This window comes from Dermacentor variabilis, chromosome 8 (genome assembly GCF_050947875.1).
Source record: "Dermacentor variabilis isolate Ectoservices chromosome 8, ASM5094787v1, whole genome shotgun sequence".
NCBI lineage: Eukaryota > Metazoa > Arthropoda > Arachnida > Ixodida > Ixodidae > Dermacentor > Dermacentor variabilis.
The window spans coordinates 170,106,632-170,129,836 of NC_134575.1; positions in this window are offsets into that span (position 1 = coordinate 170,106,632).

Sequence of the window (23,205 nt, forward strand, 5' to 3'; positions counted from 1 at the left end):
AAAGATGCTGCAAACGATTTCTTTAACGCTACGCACTGTCAATACAAGCAAAATATGTATTTTTTCATAAAAGAATGTACTCGTATGTGCCAGAACTTGTGCTCGAAATTGCGCCCAAAGTAACTGATATCAATGCTTCCATATTTTGTCTATTTAATAACCAAAGAAAATATCACACGAACCTTAGAACTATATTAGTTCAAAACCAGCAAAACAGTGGAAGCTGTTGATATGAAAAATGTAAAGGCCGCGAGATGAACAGGGTGAGGACAAATATGCTAATGAAGCTTTGTCGTTCAAGAACCTTGTTTACATTCTTGTACATATGCAACGGCCAGTAAAAAATCTCCATTGCGCTGTCATTTGTTGCAACGTATTACGCACGAGTAGCTGTCACCGGTCGTGTATCGTGAGTAATTGCACCGAAATTAGAGTCGCAACAGCGAGCACGTATAAAAAGCAGGAGTTCGGCAAAATATACGAGGGCCAGTCAAATGAAAGTGAGCCAATGCGAACCTATGACAAATGGAGTACTTTATTTAAAAGTAGTCTAGACATTTGTCCTATTGACTAACGAGTCACATGATTCCCGTCTCATAAACTCCTCGGGTTGCTTCTTCAAAAAGTCTGCAACTGACTCTTTCACGTCATCGTCCATCACGAATCTGGTTCCCCTGAGCTGTTTTTGCAGTTGCCCCAAAATGTGGAAGCGGCAAGGCGACAGGTCTGAGCTGTATGGCAGATAATGCAGCGTTTGCCACTTGAACTTTTCCAGTTTTGTGTTAACCGTGCATATCAGCCACGTGGGGATGGGCATTGTCGTGAAACCAGATAACTCCATTAATTGATTTTCCACATCGTTTGTTCTTGATTGTGACAGGCAGCCGATTAGGTGTTTCACAATATCAGAAACAATTGACAGTCTCTCAATATTTGGTAAATTGTATCAGTAATGGGCCCTCACGATCTAAAAAAAGTCAACAACACCTTTCCGGCGGAAATGACGGTCTTTGCTTTCTTGGGGGGGGGGGGGGGGGTTAATTCGAATGTTTCCACTGTAGGCTTTGCCGTCATGTTTCAGGCTCGTAATAGTGGCAACACGGTTCGGCCCCGATCACAATTGCAGACGTCGCCCTCATTGCCATACCAGATCAGATGAGTCAAAGCAGAGCCGAAATTCTCCGTCTTCGGGCGGTGGTTCAAAATCTTGGGCATCCATTGAGCACACAAGAGCCGATAACCGAGATGTCCATGAATTGTGATGTGAACCGAATTGTGTCTGATGTTCCCATACTCTGCAAGTTCCTCGACGCTTATCCCGCGTTCTTCTTTAATCAGTTCATCAACCTTTGGAATTGTGTTGGGGGTGATTCCACGGTGGCTTTGGCCCGGTCTAGGATCGCCTTTGCAACTTTCACGTCCTTCTTTCAGCCGTTTACTCCAACGCTTCACAGTGGCCAATAAAATGTAGTGTTCAACGTACGCGGTAGACATACGGTGACTAATTTCTTTCAAGGAAACACCTTCAGCTGTCAAAAACCTTACAACACCACGCTGCTCAACTTCTGGAGCGTCCATTATGTCGCGCAACCACGTTCAACCCAGTGTATGAAAGCATTTAAGAACATTTATGCTCACAGCTGCGTGTTACTTTTGTAAATGAAAGATGCCTGTGTGCTACGCGCATGGCTCTCAGATAATGAACGGAACCATAATTGCGCGGGTTGAGTAGGCTCACTTTCATTTGACTCGCCCTCGTACATTAGAAACACAAAGATACAATGGAATATACAAATGCGAAGGCACAGCTTGATAAAGGCCAAGAAAGTGTCACTGGAAACGAAGCTCACTGCACGTATACACATAACCTCCCAACCAGATATGTAAATATACGTATATGTCTTCAATAAATATACATATCTAAGAAAAATTAACTCTATATAATGCATCAAACAAGGCAAATAAACATGCTACGCACCCGCAGATTCACAGAATCATAGATCCCACCACCATTCAATCCACTCCCCCCGATGCGCGCGATGAAAGGCTCCCCGCTTTTCTCCTTTGCGCACACAACCCTGAGCCACCATCGCCGGCTCACCCATTCCAACCACCCTCCGCCTCCTACGCTTCCACTCTCACATACAGCATGTGGCGCGCGGTCACGATGTTTTCGCCCTTGGATTTTATACGAAACGTGGGGGCCACGGCGACGGCAGGAATGGGCCTGGAGTGTCTATATAATTGCTATCTCAATAATATAATAAGAGTATGCGGCAACTGAAGCGTCCCGTGGCCCATTACTTTCTGCAAAAGAAAAAGTAACATAATCGAACTTTCACCAAGCGACAATTCCCTGCGCCGCAGTAATGTATGTTTTTTTTCCTTCTGAGGGGCAAGGCCACCGAACTAAACAAACCCAAAGGAAAGTAGGTCGGCCACAATTGAATGCCTACTTTGTGCAGCTAATGTGGCTACCTTAGGAATATCGAAGAAAACGTGAGATGCTTGGTCCACCAAGAGCCCATGCGCAAACTTCTCGGTATCCTACACCGGCAAGACTAGACATTCCGGAGAGGTTGCGCTCAAGATAGCGCGGCGCAATCCGTCGAATCCCCACAGTGATGGCGGTGAGCGACCATGGTTTCCTTTTCGAGTCTGTTAGCCAGAAAGGGTCCAAAACTCTGCAAGGCGGAAAACCACTCGGCCAGAGAAAAGCGAACACGCCCACGAAGGGCGCCGCGCGCTCGTCGGGGCAACACCAGAATAATGCATGCGCTCTGGCTGGCTGTGGCAGCCCGCAGATAGGCTAGTGAGAACAAAAGAAATGAAGAGGCTCAATGTGTCCTCGCAAATAAAAGTCAAAGTAGAAAAAATATATAAGAACGTAGTTACCTTGGCTGTCTTAGTGGCTTGACATGGATGCTTTGGCATAGGTGAAAAAATAAGTTGATTTTTTTTTGTGATGTGACGGCACAAATGAACAACCACAACGTTCCGTCTCACCGAACCTCGTTGCGTGCTTTATCAACTTGTCTGATAGTGTGTTGATTTGGCTAGTCTCGTTGTATGTTCCAATGTAATATTTTAAAAAAGTCAATGCACCTTTGGCGTTGAATGTTTAAAAGAACATTAAACCCACGAAGCTCCGCAATTGAAAATCTAAAGCCCAAATTTCGAAACGTCAATGCACCTTTCACATCAAAAGTTTATGAGAACTTTATGCCCTTAATGTTTCGGAATTCACATCCATGCGCTGCGCAGATTCCGCGGCCTGCGCGAGAAGCCGAGGCGAGCTCATTCGCCATCAAAACGCCCTTAAAACTTTGTGCTCGGATGGGGCTGCTTGCGTTATGTGACTCCCGCTACATGGGCGTTGCCGCGAAATCCAGCCCTAGTTCACAATGTTCGCGGTGAAATGTCTTTTCGAACGTGAAAAAGAGATTCTAGACGAAATACAAAATGATTTCCGGTGCCGGGGGTTGCTTTCGTCCGCGGTGCATGGAGAGCATGAAAAAATTTCGGAGGAGGGGGGGCGCTGAAGCCCCATAAGCACCCCCCCCCCCCTGGCTACGCCTCTCCTCTCACAGTATGTTGCTTAGTAGTATATTGACGGTCGCAGTAACCAGCAGAGGCTGTCGCGGCCATTTGTTTGCCGCTCGCGATCTCCACGCGCTCACAGGCTTAGCAACTTTCAAGCAAATTTGTAGGAGCTTGCGCCCTTGGGCTTATCGGAATTTCTTGAAACTTGTGGGTTATTCACGCTGTTGTTTTCTTCTGCTAGGTAGCATGGATCTACAATGCTTGAGAAACCGAGATCTTCGTCCTGGGGATCTTCGTCCCTGCCCCTTGTGCACCAAGGAGAGCACGCGAGTACAATGTCATTCCGCATAACTGTTAATGATGGTTCAAGGCGTTGGCGGCCGCACTGCCTTGGTTTGGATGTGTACCTTCGGTAGCTGTTTCATGCTTCTTCTAATGAGGTCGACCTTTTCAAATGTTATGTTCACACTGGCCCATAGCTTGCTCCCTGACGTAGAGAAATCGAAGGGACAGTACTTCTCTTAGCAGTAGCGTGAGCTCACGCTGCTGTCGCGTTATAAAATGACCATGTTGCGCAGCTTATCTTAGTTAACAAAAACATTTCATTCGTGGAGGGAAGAAAGGGAGGAACACATGGCTGGCCTGGTATTCAGAAAATGTGCTGCCATTTCTATGCCGTGGACATCATTTCTAGTAGCATGAGAAAACAATTGCCTACAACGCGCAAGTACTGATTAAGTTGTTACATCATGGTGTATGCAATTGTTGCGCGTTCTCAAAATTAATATACTGCAAACATAACTAGATTCTCTGTTCGAGAATAGCCTATGCAGATAGCGAATATAGCTGTATCGACTTGGATCATTATCATCATCATCACTCTGGTTGCGCCCACTTCACGGCAAACGCCTCTCTCACACTTCTCCGACTACCCCGGTCATGAACTAATTGTGGTCATGTTGTCCCTGCAAACTTCGTAATCTCGTAGCCCACATAACCTTCTGCTGCCCCCCGCTACGCTTCCCTTCCCTTGGAATCCAGTCTGTAACCCTTATTGACCATCGGTTATCTTCCCTCCTCATTACACGTCCTGCCCATGCCCAATTCTTTTTCTTGATTTAACTAAGATGTCATTAACTCGCGTTGGTTCCCTCAACCATTCTGCTCTTTCCTTATACCTTAACGTTACACCCATCATTCTTCTTTCGATAGCTCATTGCGTCGTCCTCAACTTAAGTAGAACCCTTTTCGTAAGCCTCCCCGTTTCCCCCCGTACGTGAGTACTGGTAAGACACACCTGCTATACACTTTCCTCTTGAGGGAGATTGGCAGCCTGCAGTGCACTATTTCAGAATGCCTACCAAACGCACCCCAGCCCATTCTTATTCTTCTGATTATTTCTGTCTCATGATCCCGATCCGCGGTCACTACCCTTCCTAAGTAGATGTATTTCCTTACTACTTCCAGTGCCTCGCTACCTATCGTAAACTGCTGTTCTCTTTGACGACTGTTAAACATTACTTTAGTTTTCTGCAGATTAATTTTTAGACCCACCCTTCCGCTTTGCCTCTCCAGGTCAGTGAGCATGCATTGCAATCGGTCCGCCAAGGTACTAAGCGAGGCAATATCATCAGGGAATCGCAAGTTACTAAAGTATTCTCCATTAACTCTTATCTCCAATTCTTCCCAATACAGGCCTCTGAATAGCTCCTGTAAAGACGCTGTCAATAGCATTGGACACATCTTATCTCCCTGCCTGACACCTTTCTTTATTGGGATTTTGTTTCTTTCTTTATGGAGGACTTCGGTTGCAGTAGAGACGCTATAGATATCTTACAGTATCCTTACATTCGGCTCGTCTGCACTCTGGTTCCCTAATGCCTCCATGACTCCTGAGGTTTCGACTAAATCAAACGCTTTCTCTTAATCAATGAAAGTCACATGTAAGGTTTGGTTATATTCTGCAAATTTCTCTATCACCTGATTGATAGTGTGAATGTTATCTATTGTTGAGAAGCCTTTAAGGAATCCTGCCTGGTCCTTTGGTTGACAAAAATCTAAGGTGTTCCTGATTCTATTTGTGATTACCTTAGTAAATACTTTGTAGGCAACGGCCAGTAAACTGATCGGTCTATAATTTTTCAAGTCAGTGGCGTCCCCTTTCTTATGAATTAGGATTATGTTAGCGTCCTTCCAAGATTCCGGTATGCTCGAAGTCATGAGGCATGGCGTGTACAGGGTGGCCAGTTTTTCTTAAACAATCTGCGCACCGTCCTTCAGCAAATCTGCTGTTACCTGATCCTCCCCAGCTGCCTTCCCCTTTTGCATAGCTCCCAAGGCTTTCTATACTTTTTCAGGCATTAGTTGTGGGATTTCAAATCCCTCTAGACTATTCTATCTTCCATTATCGTCGTGGTCGCCACTGGTACTGTATAAATCTCTATAGAACTCCTCAGCCACTTGAACTATCTCATCCATATTAGTAATGATATTGCCGGCTTTGTCTCTTAACGCATACATATGATTCTTGCCTATTCCTAGTGTGTTCTTCACTGTTTCTAGGCTTCCTCCGTTCCTGAGAGCATGTTCAATTCTATCGATATTGTACTTCCTTATGTCAGCTGTCTTACGCTTGTTCATTAACTTGGAATGTTCTGCCAGTTCTTTTCTAGCTGTAGGGTTAGACGTTTTCATACAGTGGTGCTTCTTGTTCAGGTCTTTCATCTCCTGCGATAGATTACTGGTATCCTGCCTAACGGAGTTACCACCGATTTCTATTGCACACTCCTTGATGCCCATAAGATTGTCGTTCACACCACCGACACTAATGTCCTCTTTCTGAGTTAAATCCGAATACCTGTTCTATATCTTGATCCGGAATTCCTCTATTTTCCCACTTACCTATAACTCATTCATCGGCTTCTTATTTACCAGTTTCTTCCGTTCCCTCCTCAGGTCTAGGCTAATTCGAGTTCTTAGCATCCTATGGTCACTGCAGCGCACCTTGCTGAGCACATCCACATCTTGTATGACGCAAGTGTTAGCGCAGAGTATGAGGTCTATTTCATTTCTAGTCTCGACATTCGGGCTCCTCCACGTCCACTTTCGGCTATTCCGCTTGTGGACGAAGGTATTCATTAGCCGCATATTATTCTGTTCGGCAAACTCTACTAATATCTGTTCCTTGCTATTCCTAGAGCCTATGCAATATTTCCCTACTGACTTGTCTCGAGCCAGCTTCTTGCCTACCGCGGCATTGCTGTCGCCCATCAGTATAGTGTATTTTGCTTTGACTTTACGCATCGCCGATTCTACGTATTCATAGAAGCTTTCGACTTCCTGGTCATCATGACTGGATGTAGGTGTGTAGACCTCTACGACCTTCAATTTGTACCTCTTATAAGGTTTCACAATAAGACCCGCCACCCTCTCGTTAATGCAATAGAATTCCTGTGTTACCAGCTATATCCTTATAATCAACAATCCGACTTCTAGTTTTCGTCTTTCCGCTAAGCCCTGGTAGCACAGGAAGTGCATGCTCTTTAGCACTGCATATGCATCTTTTGTCCTTGTAAGTTCACTGAACCCTATTATATCCCATTTACTGCGCTTTCATTCCTCCAATAGCACTGCTAGACTCACCTGACTAGATAGCGTCCTAGCCTTAAACCTTGCCAGGTTCAGATTCCAATGGCGGCCTGTCCGGAACCAGGGATTTTTTGCATCCTCTGCTGCGTGACAGATCTGACCACTGCCGTTGTCAGTTGCTTCGCAGCACTTGGATAGTTTGTGACAAATATTCTTGTTTTTATGCAAAATAAAAATGAAAAGATTATTTCCCGTCTCTACACGAACACTTCAGGTTATGGCTGTGGCATCCACTGTGGCCGATGGCATCTCGGTCGTTGTGACGAGTGCAAGTGGAACGGGTACCGGCGCCCTGTGGAACTTTTGAGCCATGAACGAGGGCCGCTTGGGTGGTGCATATTATAGAGACATTCACCAGTCGCGCATGGAGCATGACGGTCAGCGTCCGGCGAGTGAAGTGATCGGGCGCATGTCACCTCGGCTTCGTCATTTTTCGACAGGAGCCACAAACCAATTCGGCGAATCCCGCGAATTTTGCATCCATCAGACGCAGCAAGTTTCCCGGCACACAGGTACGTCACTTTCATCCAGGTGGGCCAAATTTTCACCAATTTAAAGGGGACTTTCACTAGTGCTTGGCGGCCCCGTTGCTAAGCCTAACGGTTGCGCCGACACCCGGCTACGGAGAAGCCGCTCTGCGCACCAGCATGACTAACTCCCCTCCTCAACGCGGCTACGACCAGGACGCTATGGCCTGGTCGACGATTCCTCAAGCCAAGGAACCCAATTCGGCAACATCGGACCATCTCCGGAACGAAAATCTCCTGCGTCTCGTTGAGAGCCGCTCTCAGCGCCGGAACGCCAAAATGACGGCAGACGCCACATCGACAACCGGCAAGTCGACCTCACCTCAGCATGCTCCTGTCTCGCGTGTGCCCAAGGACCGCCAACTGAAATCAACATGGAGGCCCAAACCTCTCTCGAAGTTCCAACAAGACAATTTCGTCTTGATCATCAAGCCCCGAGCCGCTGTGGCCATCGGGAGTGCTTTTGAATATGGTGGGCGGGGCCCAGCCTTGCGTGCCTACCTCGGCGCGCAATTGGCGGTTGAACCCAGCTTCGTCCTTTCCTCCGAGCAAAATCTACTCATTGCGAGCTCCAAGAACGCCTACGTGGCGGACCGTTTGCTTGGTGATTTCGTGATTAAATTGGCTCAGGGAGACGTGCCACTGCGGGGACATCTCAAGTAAAATGGCGAAGCAATTTGCTGCGGGGTCATTGCTGCAGCAAATCAAGAAACAGTGGGAACTCTGAAAGACGGTCTCCAATGGAGGCATGGCACCATCTTAGAAATTCGCAAAATTGAAACCTCCAATAAGGCTCACCTGACTTTGCCGGAAAAGTGAGGCCGCGGACAGTGAACTACAACTCGGAGATTGTCCAAGTGCAGCCCAACCTACGCACTATCCCTGCCTGTGGTGTGTGTGGCACCGTGGGCCACAGCGCAGACTCATGCCCAAATCCAACGCAAGACAAGTGCGGCCTGTGTGGACTGCAGGCTCCTTTCGTTGAACGGTGGCGGGCCCCTCATAAGTGCAAGTCGAAATGTGCTATTTATGGTGGCGGCCATGCCACAAACTCTAGAGGCTGTACCGCCAAGTACCGCCTCGACACCAAGATGGCCGCCCAAAAGGGCGGAAAATCGGGCACGACGAGGAAGAAGCCACGTCAGCAGCATCGCGCCACCGGCGGTGACTCAGCTCCCCGCGGTGACGTCACCAACTCCAAGAAGCAAGCGCCCCCAAGCCGGCGTGACGTTAAGGGTGACCAAGAGCCACCACTGCCCCCACACGGCGGATCGGGGAAGCAGGCCTACTACCAAGCCGAGACCGGTGCCTGGGCAACTGCGGTCAAAAAGGGAAAACAGGTGAGCGGCTCAGGTAGGATGGCCGCCTCCTCCCCACCACGTTCTCCTTCCCCTAGCTCGGCGACCGACGCCGTGCTTCACAACTTGGTAGCATCTCTCCTGGTCCGAAACGAGAAGCTACTTGCCAAAATTGAAGCCATAGAAACTAAAACCGCTGCTCCCCCCCCCCAATCTGCACCCCTAGCAGAAGCCATGAAAAGCGACGTGGCGGTGCCGGTGACGTCGGACGCCTTTGTGGTCAATCTTGAAGCCCGTCTTAACGCCAAATTCGAGACCCTTATCGGGACGGCAATGGAACGCGTCATTGCCAAGGTCATGGAGGCCCTTCCTACCATGATTGCTCAACATGTCGCAAAGCTCCCCCGCACGTCTCGTTGGGCGGGTCCTCTTAAAGATATATCCCGCCGGCCCTCCAAATTGTCGCGTCAAACAATTGATCTGGAAGATGACGAGGACAGCTGCCCGGTATCAGGAGCTGCATTTCAGCCCCTGGTTGCTGGCTCCGGGACACCCACCTTCCCTCCTCTAACCCCTAATTCGGAATATGGCGGGGCAACCTCGGTGTAGGAGTTCCCCTTATCTAAATTTGCCTCTCCTGTCACTGTAACTCAATGGAACTGCCGAGGACTACGGTCTCGTACTAAGAGGGTCGACCTTCGGCTTTTCATTTCAACTTTCTAGCATACGCCCGCCGTGGTGGCCCTTCAAAAACCAGGAAGGGGCGCCACCTTAACAAACTATTCGACGTTTCAGCAGGACCCCTCGTCTTGTATATGCGTTCATAAAACTTGCACTGCAAATATGGTCGACTTTTCCAATTTAATGGTGACTCTCATCCCCCTCCGAAAACAGGACCCACCATTGCACATCCTAAATGTCTACTGCCCACCCCGATTGCCGAATGTATCATTCTCCGACCTTTTTAGCCGTGCGCTAAGAGTTGCGAATCGGTACCCCCTCTTGATTGTTGGCGATTTCAACGCCCCCAGTCGAGTCTGGGGATACCCCGCGAGAAGAAAAACGGGGATGCAAGTTGGCGGAGCTTGCGTCAACGTTAGGTCTCACTCTTCACTCAGACCCTGTCCACCCAACCCGTACAGGCAATTCCGTAACTCGGGATACGTGTCCGGATTTGACCTTTACTCGCTACATTCAGTAGCTAGTAAAGTGTCGAGCGTGTCGAGTGTTTCCTCGGTGTTGACCCGAGGAAACGGTCGCTAGCGACCACTGCATTCGAAACACTACCATTCGGACCAAGCCATTAGCAAAACCCATAACACAGGCCCGACTCCCACATTGGTTCAAGTTTAGGCAAAATTACAACACAGCGACATCTATACACCAGCAAGGGTACAAGTCGTGGTCCCAACAATTGCTTTCTAGCCTTCGCTCCACCTAAACCAAATTTCGTCTTTCCGAGGCGGTATCGGACGTGGATAACCACCTCCTCCACCTCTGGGAAGCGCGGCATTGCCTCGTCCACCGGTGGTGCCAACAAAAGCATAACCGCAAACTTCAGGCTCGAATCGCCGAGCTCATCCAGCAGCTGGCCGAGTATGAGGCCCAGCTCGCAGACGCTAACTGGGTGGATCATTGCAACCCGGCAGCATGGCAGATGCCCAACAGGAATATCTGGCGGCTCTTCCGCGCCCTTATCGACCCAACGCAGACACGCACAGAAACTCATAAACATCTACAACGTGCCATACACAGTTTTCACGGCAACACAACTCAGCTAGCGCAAAAGCGACGGGACCAATACTTGTGCACTACCCAGGACCCCTGCGGACCGGCGTACTCTTATGCCGGTTCGGAGAATGTAAGCTGGATCAGCCGTTCCAGCTCCACGATCTGCGGGCAGCCCTGGCGAAAATGAAACGTGGCACAGCCCCGGGTCGGGACAAAATTACAGTCAAATTACTCACTAACTTACCCGACCCGGTCTACCAGTCCTTATTGGATTACATCAATTCAATCTGGCTCGGGGACGCGTCACTCCCCAACGATTGGAAAAGCGCTCTGGTCACTTTCTGTCCCAAAGCTGGCAAGGTTAGGCGGACAACCTTCGCCCCATCTCTGTCACCTCGTGTGTGGGCAAACTAATGGAGACGATGATGCGTGACAGGTTGTCCGAGTTCATGGAAAATAAACACATATTCGCAGACTCCATGTTCGGATTTCGCCCACACAGGTCCGCAAAGAATGTTCTGTTACAACTCAATCCGGACATCCCTGACCCGGTCGAATGCCCCCACAACGATAAGGTCGTACTCGCCTTAGATTTGAAGGGGGCATTCGACAACGTTACTCATGAGTTAATACTCACTCATCTTTCACAAACCGGCTGCGGACGCAACGCGTTCAGATACATTCAGCAATTTTTGACAGATCGTGACTCCTACATTAAAATCCAGGACACTGAACACGGCCCCTTCCGACTTCGAACCAGAGGAACACCACAGGGTGCAGTCCTGTCGCCTCTCCTATTCAATCTGGCTATGACGCACATGCCGGCCCAATCGGGTGCTGTCGCTGGTGTGCAGCTTGCGCTGTATGCCGACAACATCACCTTGTGGGTCACGCAAGGCTCACTCGGAGACATTGAGGCCAACCTGCAACAAGCGGCGACCATAGTGGACCGTTATGCTCGCCACTGTGGCCTGCAATGCTCCCCTCAAAATTCTGAATTCGTACACATACGCACCTCACCAAAGTGTACCGCCAAAATTGAACTCTTTCTGTAGACAGAACCTATTCCTGAACACACAGAAGCCCGGGTACTGGGCTTTTCATTGATCAACATAAATGTTCGAACACTACCCTGGCTAAGCTCCGTAAGGTGGGGGACCAGGTGGGCCGCACGGTCTGCCGGGTTTCCAACAAACGCGGGGGTTGCGGTGCAAAGACGCCTTGCGGCTGGCGCATGCATTCGGGAGCAGTCGAATCTTATATTCGACACCTTACCTCCACCTTCGGAAACAAGACGAGGTTGCACTCGAAGTCATCCTCCGCCAAATTATTAAGAGAGCCCTCCATCTCCCCGTGAACACCTCCAACCAGCGTCTCCTGGGTCTAGGCATGGCGAACACGTTCCTGGAGCTCCGAAAGGCTCACTTAACTAACCAATACACACGCCTCTCTCAGTCACTGTCGGGTCGCCGCCTCCTTGCCCGACTACACATCCAAACACCACCCTTATGGGAGAGCGAGTACAACTCCTTTTCGAGTGGAGAAGCGTCCTCCACGTACGTCCTCTTCCTAACAACATGACACGTGAGGACCATATTGGTCGGCGCCTGGCGCTGGCGGAAGCCCTGGCCACCATTATGGGTCGAAACCGGGCACTTATTACGTGGACGCCTCCGGCCCCCACAATGGGGGATGGTACACGGCCGCAGTCGTCCACCAGTCCAAAACAGTTAACGCGCTTACATTTCGCGCCTGCGACATAACTCATGCGGAGGAGGTCGGCAGTTCACTGGCTGCTGCACACTCTGATTCCAAAACAATTATCTCCGACTCGCGAGGGGCCTCTTGGAACGTCGAGCAAGGCTGGGCTCCCTACCTAGCCTACCGACTACTTGAATGTTGCACCTACACCGGGGACCCCGCTCACCAGAGCATACTATTGGTCATATGGGTCTCGAGGGGAATGAGGCAGCTGATGCCGCCGCCCGTGCGCTTTCTCTCCGGGCTTCCTTTCTTGAACCCCTAGATCAGGATCTTGAATTCAATCGAGTGTATTCTTTTAGAGACATTGTCCTGCATTATCAATCTGACCATAGTCTTTACCCTTGCCCCAGTAAAGGACTATCTAAGACAGAGGAGCAGCTTCTACTCCGTCTCTACACGAACACTCTGTTGGGCTCGGTAGCACTCAAGCATTTTGGTTTGGTATGCGGAGACCAGCAGGTAGTACCATATTCTAGTATAGGATCAACGAATGGAGGTGTAGGCTAGCATATTAGTGTCTGGTGAGGCAGATTTTAAAGAGCGTTTAAGTTAACAAATTGTTGTAAATGCCTTAGAAGATATGTGTGACACATGTTTGTCCCATTTCATATCAGATGATAGGACAATGCCCAAATATTTATAATCATCGACTATCTTTAATTTTTGCTGTTCGATCGTGCAGGTGAGTTCTAGTGGTGCTCTTCTTCGGCTTACTCTCATAAAAACAGTCTTGTCTAAATTAATCTTCATTTGCGATCCCTGACACCAATTTGCTACTTGCGCAAGCTCGTCATTTAGTGTTACTTGATCATTATGGTTTCTAATCTCCCTATATATAATGCAATCATCTGCAAACATGCGCAGCGTTGATTTCATGTTATCTGCTATATCATTGATGTATAGTAAAAAAGAATTGGGTGCTAAGACAGTTCCTTGTGGTACTCCGGATGACACCTCTACCTAATCAGATTGCTGACTTTAGATTTCTACATGATGTTGTCGACCTGCAAGACAAGCTTTTATCCAGTTTATGATGCTGCCAGATCCGAGAATGTGTTGTCGTTTGCCCAGGAGTTTAGGATGGGATACCCGGTCGAAGGCCTTCGATAGATCTAAAAATATTATATCAGTCTGCCCGCGGTTATCGATTGTTAGAGCGAGATCATGCATAGTTTGTGTCTGTTGCGTAACAGTAGAAAGTCCTTTTTTAAAACCATGTTGGTTGTAGCTAAGCAAGTTATTACCTACCGCAAAGGTTACGACGTGCTTTAGTATGATGTGTTCGCGAATTTTTTAATATGTGCAAGTTAGCGAGATTGGTCTATAATTTGATGGACTTGTTGCGTCACCTGATTCGAGAATTGGGACAATCTTTGCTATTTACAAAATCTTTGCTAGGTACAAAATGAAGGTTGTACAGGTCTACGCCCCTACATCCAGTCATGATGACCAGGAAGTCGAAAGATTCTATGAAGACGTGGAATCGGCGATGGGCAGAATGAAAACTAAATACACTATACTAATGGGGGACTTTAATTCCAAGGTAGGCAAGAAGCAGGCTGGAGACAAGGCAGTGGGGGAATATGGCATAGGCCCTAGGAATATCAGGGGAGAGTTATTAGTAGAGTTTGCGGAACAGAATAATATGAGGATAATGAATACCTTCTTCCGCAAGCGGGATAGCCGAAAGTGGACGTGGAGGAGACCGAACGGCGAGACTAAAAATGAAATAGATTTCATGCTCTGCGCTAACCCTGGCATCATACAACATGTGGACGTGCTCGGCAAGGTGCGCTGCAGTGACCACAGGATGCTAAGAACTCGAATTAGCCTAGACCTGAGAAGGGAACGGAAGAAACTGGTACATAAGAAGCCGATCAATGAGTTAGCGGTAAGAGGGAAAATAGAGGAATTCCAGATCAAGCTACAGAACAGGTATTCGGCCTTAACTCAGGAAGAGGACCTTAGTGTTGAAGCAATGAATGACAATCTTGTGGGCATCATTAAGGAGTGTGCAATGGAAGTCCGTGGTAACTCCGTTAGGCAGGACACCAGTAAACTATCGCAGCAGACGAAAGATCTGATCAAGAAACGCCAATGTATGAAAGCCTCTAACCCTACAGCTAGAATAGAACTGGTAGAACTTTCGAAGTTGATCAACAAGCGTAAGACAGCAGACATAAGGAAGTATAATATGGATAGAATTGAACATGCTCTCAGGAACGGAGGAAGCCTAAAAACAGTGAAGAAGAAACTAGGAATTGGCAAGAATCAGATGTATGCGTTAAGAGACAAAGCCGGCAATATCATTACTAATATGGATGGGATAGTTCAAGTGGCTGAGGAGTTCTATAGAGATTTATACAGTACCAGTGGCACCCACGACGATAATGGAAGAGAAAATAGTCTAGAGGAATTCGAAATCCCACAGGCAACGCCGGAAGAAGTAAAGATAGGCTTGGGAGATATGCAAAGGGGGAAGGCAGCTAGGGAGGATCAGGTAACAGCAGATTTGTTGAAGGATGGTGGGCAGATTGTTCTAGAGAAACTGGCCACCCTGTATACGCAATGCCTCATGACGTCGAGCGTACCGGAATCTTGGAAAAACGCTAACATAATCCTAATCCATAAGAAAGTGGGTGCCAAAGACTTAAAAAGTTATAGACCGATCAGCTTACTGTCCGTTGCCTACAAACTATTTACTAAGGTAATCGCAAATAGAATCAGGAACACCTTAGACTTCTGCCAAGCAAAGGACCAGGCAGGATTCCGTAAAGGCTACTCAACAATAGATCATATTCGCACTATCAATCAAGTGATAGAGAAATGTGCGGAATATAACCAACCCTTATATATAGCTTTCATTGATTACGGGAAAGCATATGATTCTGTCGAAACCTTAGCAGTCATGGAGGCATTACGGAATCAGGGTGTAGACGAGCCCTATGTAAAAATACTGAAAGATATCTATAGCGGCTCCACAGCCACCGTAGTCCCCCATAAAGCAAGCTACAAAATCCCAATAAAGAAAGGCGTCAGGCAGGGAGATACAATATCTCCGATGCTATTCACAGCGTGCTTACAGGAGGTATTCAGAGACCTGGATTGGGAAGAAATGGGGATAAAAGTTAATGGAGAATACCTTAGTAACTTGCGATTGGCTGATGATATTGCCTTGCTTAGTAACTCAGGGGACCAACTGCAATGCATGCTCACTGACCTGGAGAGGCAAAGCAGAAGAGTGGGTCTAAAAATTAATCTGCAGAAAACTAAAGTAATGTTTAACAGTCTCGGAAGAGAACAGCAATATACAATAGGCAGCGAGGCACTGGAAGTCGTAAGGGAATACATCTACTTAGGGCAGGTAGTGACTGCGGATCCGGATCATGACACGGAAATAATCAGAAGAATAAGAATGGGCTGGGCTGCGTTTGGCAGGCATTCTCAGATCATTCTCAGCAGGTTGCCATTATCCCTCAAGAGAAAAGTATATAACAGCTGTGTCTTACCGGTACTCACCTACGGGGCAAAAACCTGGAGGCTTACGAAAAGGGTTCTACTCAAATTGAGGACGACGCAACGAGCTATGGAAAGAAGAATGATAGGTGTAACGTTAAGGGATAAGAAAAGAGCAGATTGGGTGAGGGAACAAACGCGAGTTAATGACATCTTAGTTGAAATTAAGAAAAAGAAATGGGCATGGGCAGGACATGTAATGAGGAGGGAAGATAACCGTTGGTCATTAAGGGTTACGGACTGGATTCCAAGGGAAGGGAAGCCTAGCAGGGGGCGACAGAAAGTTAGGTGGGCGGATGAGATTAAGAAGTTTGCAGGGACGGCATGGCCACAATTAGTACATGACCGGGGCTGTTGGAGAAATATGGGAGAGGCCTTTGCCCTGAAGTGGGCGTAACCAGGCTGATGATGGTGCTATTTTCCAGTCTTTGGGCACGTCAGACGATTCTAGAGATTTGTTAAATATAAGTAAGAGGAACTTAGAGATCCATTCTGCGTATCGTGGGAGCGGCGGTACGGCGTTGAACATGTCGTTCAAACATGCATGGATTATCTTGCAGGTTGGATATTACACTTCTGTATCACATTTTTGCTCAAATGATACTTTTCTTTTAGTACTGCCGCTCCCAGTGAACATTTCTGAAATGCTCAGTGTGTTATGGTCACGTCTTTCACTTATGCCATCCGGGGACGTTGAAACCAATCCGGGTCCAACAACACAGGCGTTATTGCAGCAAATCCTGGACAAGCAGATACAGATGGAAGCTGGACTAGCTGGCATTGAACTAAAGCTAGAATCTTTCTCCGAGCTGTGCGGTAAATTAACTACCCTTGAAAGTACTGTTAACATCTTCATCGCACAGTCGACCAACACCAACAAAGACTGATTGAATTGGAAGACAGAGCGCGAAGAAATAATCTGATTGTTTTCGGTGTTCCGGAGAGCATTAACGAGACAAGACAGGATATTGAAGAAAAAGTGTTGAAGGGAATTTTAACGCGATAGCGTTAAGGAGCTCGTGTCGCAGAAAAGCCGGTGTCGTCGGCGTCGGTGTAGGGTGTCGGCGTCAGCGTCCGCGGCGTTGGCCGTGAGCGATAAATCATGGCAGGCACTTCATAAATAAAAAGCAACTTCCAAGATGGGCAGGGTGGGAATCGAACCAGGGTCTCCGGAGTGTGAGACGGAGACTCTACCACTCAGCCACGAGTTTTTTTTTCTCTTTATTGCCCGATTTTCAGTACACAACTATTTACAAGGGGAAACAATCACCGAAACAAAAAACAAGATACAACATACGTTTGCTGTTGGGCACGTATTCAACCAGTATCGTACTGACTGAGTCTAATCAAAATTCGCGCAAATCAACCAACGGCTCTACTCTTGGGAGCCACTCAGGTGGTTCCTCTGTCGCCTTATGGAGAGCGACAAACCAGTGCATCTGTTCCCTGAAATACATTCGGGCAGGCCGCGCGTCTTTATCAACATGGTATCCCGCCATTCTCGCGCGCCAAATACAGTGGAGGCCCAAGAGCATAATTAGGTCAAAAGGCACCCCGTCCTCGTTATCTATGCTTAAGTAACGAATGCCATACGCGTCTAGTGGAAATTCTTTCTTTAGTGTCCTCTGCAATACATCCCAGAAGAACACGCCTCCCCAACAGTTTAAAAAAACATGATCTATTGTCTCTGGCTGCTTGCAAATTAAACAGTGTGTTCCCCACGGTAAATACACTCCCTTTGCCTCCAAAAACTTCTTAACCAATATTCACAAAGCGCGCAGTGTACTTGAGTGCTGTGATGATTGTAATAGTCGGATTGCCATTTTACAGATTGACCTCGAGAAGGCTTTTGATTGCGTGGCTGATGAAATCCTGTTTGCCGTTTTAGACTATGCCAATCTCGGATCTGTAATCTGCGAGGGGGTCGCCCTGGCATACCGTAACTGCACGACCAGATTGATCGTGAATAAGAGTTTAGGGGCTCCCATCAGCCTGCAACGTTCTGTGCGTCAGGGCTGCCCCCTCAGCCCTCTGTTGTTTTCTATCTACATTGAAACCCTGTGTATGAGATTGATTGAAAACAATAGAATTACGGGATTTAAGCTTCAAGCAGTTGAAGTGAAGCTGTTGGCTTATGCAGATGATGTCGCTGTTTTTGTGGAGGATCAGGGGAGCATAATTGAGGCTGTCAAATGTGTCCGTAAATTTAGCCATGTCACTGGTAGTGGAGTTAACTGGTCGAAGTGCCTTGGGCTCTGGCATGGATCATGGCCAACGAAGCCAGATCATTTTGCCAACGTGCATTGGGTGACGACCCCAGGCAAGTACTTGGGCGTCCCGCTCGATGCCTATCGTTATAGCGAGCAGTACTGGAAAGGGCAGGTCAAAGACACACGGGAGAGAGCTGAGAAGTGGAAAGGCACTAACCTTTCTATTTTTGCCAGAGCCACCGTTTGTAACCTTTTCTTTATCAGCAAGCTTTGGTATGTAATGCAGGTATTGCACTGTTCACGGTCCAACGTTCAGAAGCTACACAGGATTTTTGCCGTCTTTGTCTGGGCGTCGGGATGGGAGCGCTGTAGCCGGACCAACTTGTTCCGGAGGGTAAAAGACGGGGGGCTGGGATTGGGCCACCTCTTTGTGCGGCAGCTGGTAAACCGGTTCTTGTTCTTTAGGGACTCAACCGACCCTTTCTTGCGCAAGGTATGTCAAATAAGGCTGAGTAGACAAATACCAGAGTATGTGGTTTCAACCGCAGACTTTTCGGGAGGGATTCGAGGTTTTTACAAAGAAGTTGTATCGAGTGTTCGATTTCTTTCAGTGCGCTTCTCGAATGATTTCCTTTCCGTTGTGAACAAAAAGAAACTGTATTGTGCTTTGTGCGACGTCCTTTTCCTAGTGCCACTGTACAGGTCCTTGTACGGTGGAGGCCCAAGCAGGGATGTTTTAAAAAGAGTAAAGAAAATGCAGGTCCCGCAAGGAACAAAGACCTTCTTCTTTAAATTACACACGGGAACATTACCACTCAGCCACGAGTTCGATGCTTGAAATCGGTACAAACGCGCTTTTAGTGAACGCGGTGTTGCCTTAAAAACGTGCCGTAGAATGTTATACTGCGGTGTATATCGGTAATTATGAGCACGTAACTTACAGAAGTCGCATTTACACGAATAGCGAAGTACGTTTCCGCTACATTTCTTCTGCGCGTACCACACACGCAGAGCCATCTTGCGGCAAACACAGCAGACCCCTCCTCTCAATGTACGGCGCTGCCCCGACAGGTGGCGCGCCATGCGCGCATTGGGTAAAGCCCCTTGATACTGAAAGTAGCGCCATTCTGTGAACTTTGCCGCCGCGCCGCCAACCCTCGCACATCCTCCTCGCCCGCCTCTCCACTCGGCGCTTTTCTGACCGATGATTGGCCGCTCCGGCCGGCCCCAGCCGTCGCCTTGGAAACGCGCGCGAAAGCGTCGCTTTGCTTGTGTTGTTGTTTTTCTTCGGCGCCATGGGCAGGCCGTGTTCCTTTACTCAGCTAATTCGAACTCTGCATTTCGCACCGCGTTATGCCGGGTTGCTGCGCATTTCAGTGCACAGGTCGGCGTGAAAAAAATAGCTTCATGCTTTTCACGATTCCTCGAGGGAAGAACATCAGCCGCAGAATAAAGTGGATTCACAACATCGGACGCATATCGTCTGGAGAATAACACCATGCAATGTTTCATGTTACTGGGTTCGAGCTTATGCTCCTTCTAACCGGCGGTTTATATAAATATTTTTATTTTCCGAAGTGTGTGCCATCCTGGATGTTTTGTGTGTTTTCCGTGTAACGTTTCAGGAGTCACCTGCAATAAAAATTGCATCTGGCCAGATATGTGCTGATGTGTCACAGTGGCTGTGTATTCTATGCTCCAGACCTGTACTTTGCGTCTGAAATTTGTGTTGGGGTGGCACGATGTTTTCAGTAAGTAGCTGAAAAAACTGGCAAAACCCTGCATGCCGCCCTCTCAGATCTATGGTAATGGCTGCGGCTGGCAACTTTTCCAGCTCTTACGAAACAGCTTTATTGGCAAATTGCAAAAGGAATGACATCTGGGAGAGTCATTAATGCCACAGATTGGAAGAATAATGTGCAAAGGAGGACCAAAACTTCGCGCAAATAAGCTTTGAGCATCTTCTTGCCTGCTATGGATCTTTAGAGCGATGAAGGCCTTTGTGTGACCGCCGCGACTGTGAAAGTCTACCGCGATTCCGAAGTCTAGCGGCACGTGAGGAGCGAGTCAGCAGAGATGCCTTTTAAGACTGACTTTCATTCGCCATAGGTGAAATCTTTACAATTTATATTTAGTTATGCTATCAAAATAACGTCAGATTTTTAAGCTCTGTGTTTCTGAAATAGTACGAATTGTTTCCTTGAAACCGACTCAGTCACAGAAGGGCTAAATCCTATCTTATCGTCCTTTACAGCGCTGAATATTGCATTACCACGGGCGTCTGAGGCACTAATTGAATGCATTCGATGGGCTACACTGAATAAGTCACAGAGACAGCATTCCCTTCCCATCTTTTAATCTAGTCGTCCGTTGCCGTCAGCAATCATTCATAACTTTCAAGCCAACCCTTGGCTACGCTCACTTCTACAGTAGTCAATAAAAATATATATCTCTTGAGAGAACGAAAAACTAGAAAAAAAATTGTTCTCTTTCAAGCAGGAATGAAATTTCTATAGCCCAGGTATTAAATGCGCGGCATATGCATTACACCGAGGCCCCAAGCCTTTTAGGACTGAACCCCTCCCACCCTGCCCCCCCCCCCTAAAAAAAAAATCCATAATCACGTTATAGCAAATTTCGCATCATTTTTGCGGCCACTGTCCTGCTTCTGAAGCTTCACGCACGCAATGACGTCCAACTAAATTACCGCAATCTCTGCCTGGCTCGACTGCAAAAATATAGTGTCATAAAAAGTACTTCCGCGAAAATGCAGCGCTAGTTGAAATTGCATTTAACAGGGCGTCACTGTGTCGAAAAATATTAAAGAATGTACAAATTTAAATTAAATACTGTGCTAATTAAAGCTCTGCCCTGTTGAAGTGACCAGTATAAAGATATCAAAGCCAATGTGGGCTATATACAGTACGCTGCGATTGTTAATTCATGCCGCAAACGCGCACGTTTAGCGCTTTCATTGCTCAAACGAGAAGGTGATAAATGTGGGTCATGGTAGAGTCAAGCACATTGCATCCCTATCTAGTGCTTTCGTTTAATAATAGAGCGAGAAAAAAATCCCGAAGTTAGGTGCGATCACGGGTGCCAGCTGATGCATCAAGCCGGCGAGCGCGCGATGGCCTGCGAAGCGTGCCGTGCGCAGCGCGCACAGCCGGCGGGCGAGGAGAATCGAGGAGGAAAGCGCGGGAGTGGAGGAGAGTGTCGCTACTTTCAAATTATTAAGGGGCTTTAGCATTGGGGCTGTGCTGTGCGCGGACCGGTGCCAGGCGCGTTGCGGCCCCGACTCCCTCTCCCCTGGCGACGCTTCGCCGTGCTCCCACGCGGGTTGCAGAATCAAGCGCCGTTCCTTTCTTTAGATTACTATCTGTCTATCTCTCTGCCCGTGCCGATCACGACGTTTGGCTGGCGTAGATCGTTTCCCCCTCCGAGACACCGAGTTCTTTGGTTCGTTCCGTTTGCTCAGGCGCACGTTTCGTTGCTGCGCAGAACGCTGCGTTGCTCGACGCTTTCCGTGTTATAGGTGGACGCAAAGTCCGATGCGGGGCGCCTCGTAAGTGATCCCTGCGCCGTAGCGCTTTGTCTTACACCCCTTGGCGGGTCGATGGGAACGCTGTCGCGTTCCACTCTTGAAGGCGAAGCTTAAGCGTCCTCCAATTTTTTTTCTGATACTCTTGGCGTCACTATTTCATCAGTGGAGCGCATTCACACGATTGGTCAAAGGAAAAAAGAGGGACACAGACCAGTTATTATGAAGTAATATGACTATAATGAAAAAGCAGTCATAGTCAAACAATGCAGCCAACTGAAAGGGACCAATTACAGTGTCTCTGACGACTACTCTCGGGAAACGGCGCAAAAAAGGACATTGCTTTCGCGATCAGCGCAAGAAGAAAAGCGCAACGGGGCAAAGATAAAGCTGGTCCGCGATAAACTTTTTATCGATCATGCCGCTTATACGTGGGACTCGCAGTCTAACACGCGTGTGAGGCTTGCGAACAACCAAGATGGTGAATCGCTCCACCGGGAATGAAGTGACCAGTGTGAGACAAGATTGCTGAACGAACATGCTCGAAGTAAAATACCTTGCCTCACGCTTTTAAATGTGAATTCTCGCAGTTGACTCAACAAAATTGTGAATATTAACTGGCTTATATAAACTTACCACCCTTCTATGATTTGTGTGACCGAAACTTGGCTCAATAACTCATTCTTAGATGAAGAATTTGTACCACCTAGTTATTGCGTCTTGAGAAAAGATAGATCATCCGGTCGTGGTGGCGGTGTGGCCTTATTCATTAAAGATGGCATCGACTTTTCTTTGCTACCCGAGCTTCCAGAAACTGAGTCAGTTTGGTGCAAAGTTAATATTTCCTTGTCAACGTTAGTAATAGGCGTAATATATCGTCCTCCAAAATCCGATTACAATGTGTTTCCTGCTCTGAATGATTATATCGCACAACATAGATTACATAACTACAAAATGGTCTTGTGTGGGGACTTCAATTTGCCATGCATAGATTGGGCTTCACTCGCACCGACTGGTCGCGACAAGGTACAGTGTGACATGCTTATTGACTTAGTAATTTCTTTCGATTTCTCACAAGTTGTCCAGTCTCCTACGCGTGGTGACTCTGCTGGATCTTGTGCCTTTGAATGAGCAGTTGGTTAAAAGTGGTTTCGAATGTGAAGTCGGCGATGGTCTGTCTGATCACAAAGTAGTCGTTCTTAAATTGAATATTGCACCTGAACGCAAAAGACCAGAATACAGGATGATTACTGACTTTACTCGTGCTGATGATGTCATGATACTTGGTGCTCTGCCGTCACTATTTGATGATTTTTTATTTAGTAGTGAACACTGTAATATTGACATGTTGGTTGAGCGATTTTATAAAGTTGTGCATGACTGTCTGTGTAACTTTGTGCCCAAGAAGTGTGTTAAAAGAAATCCTA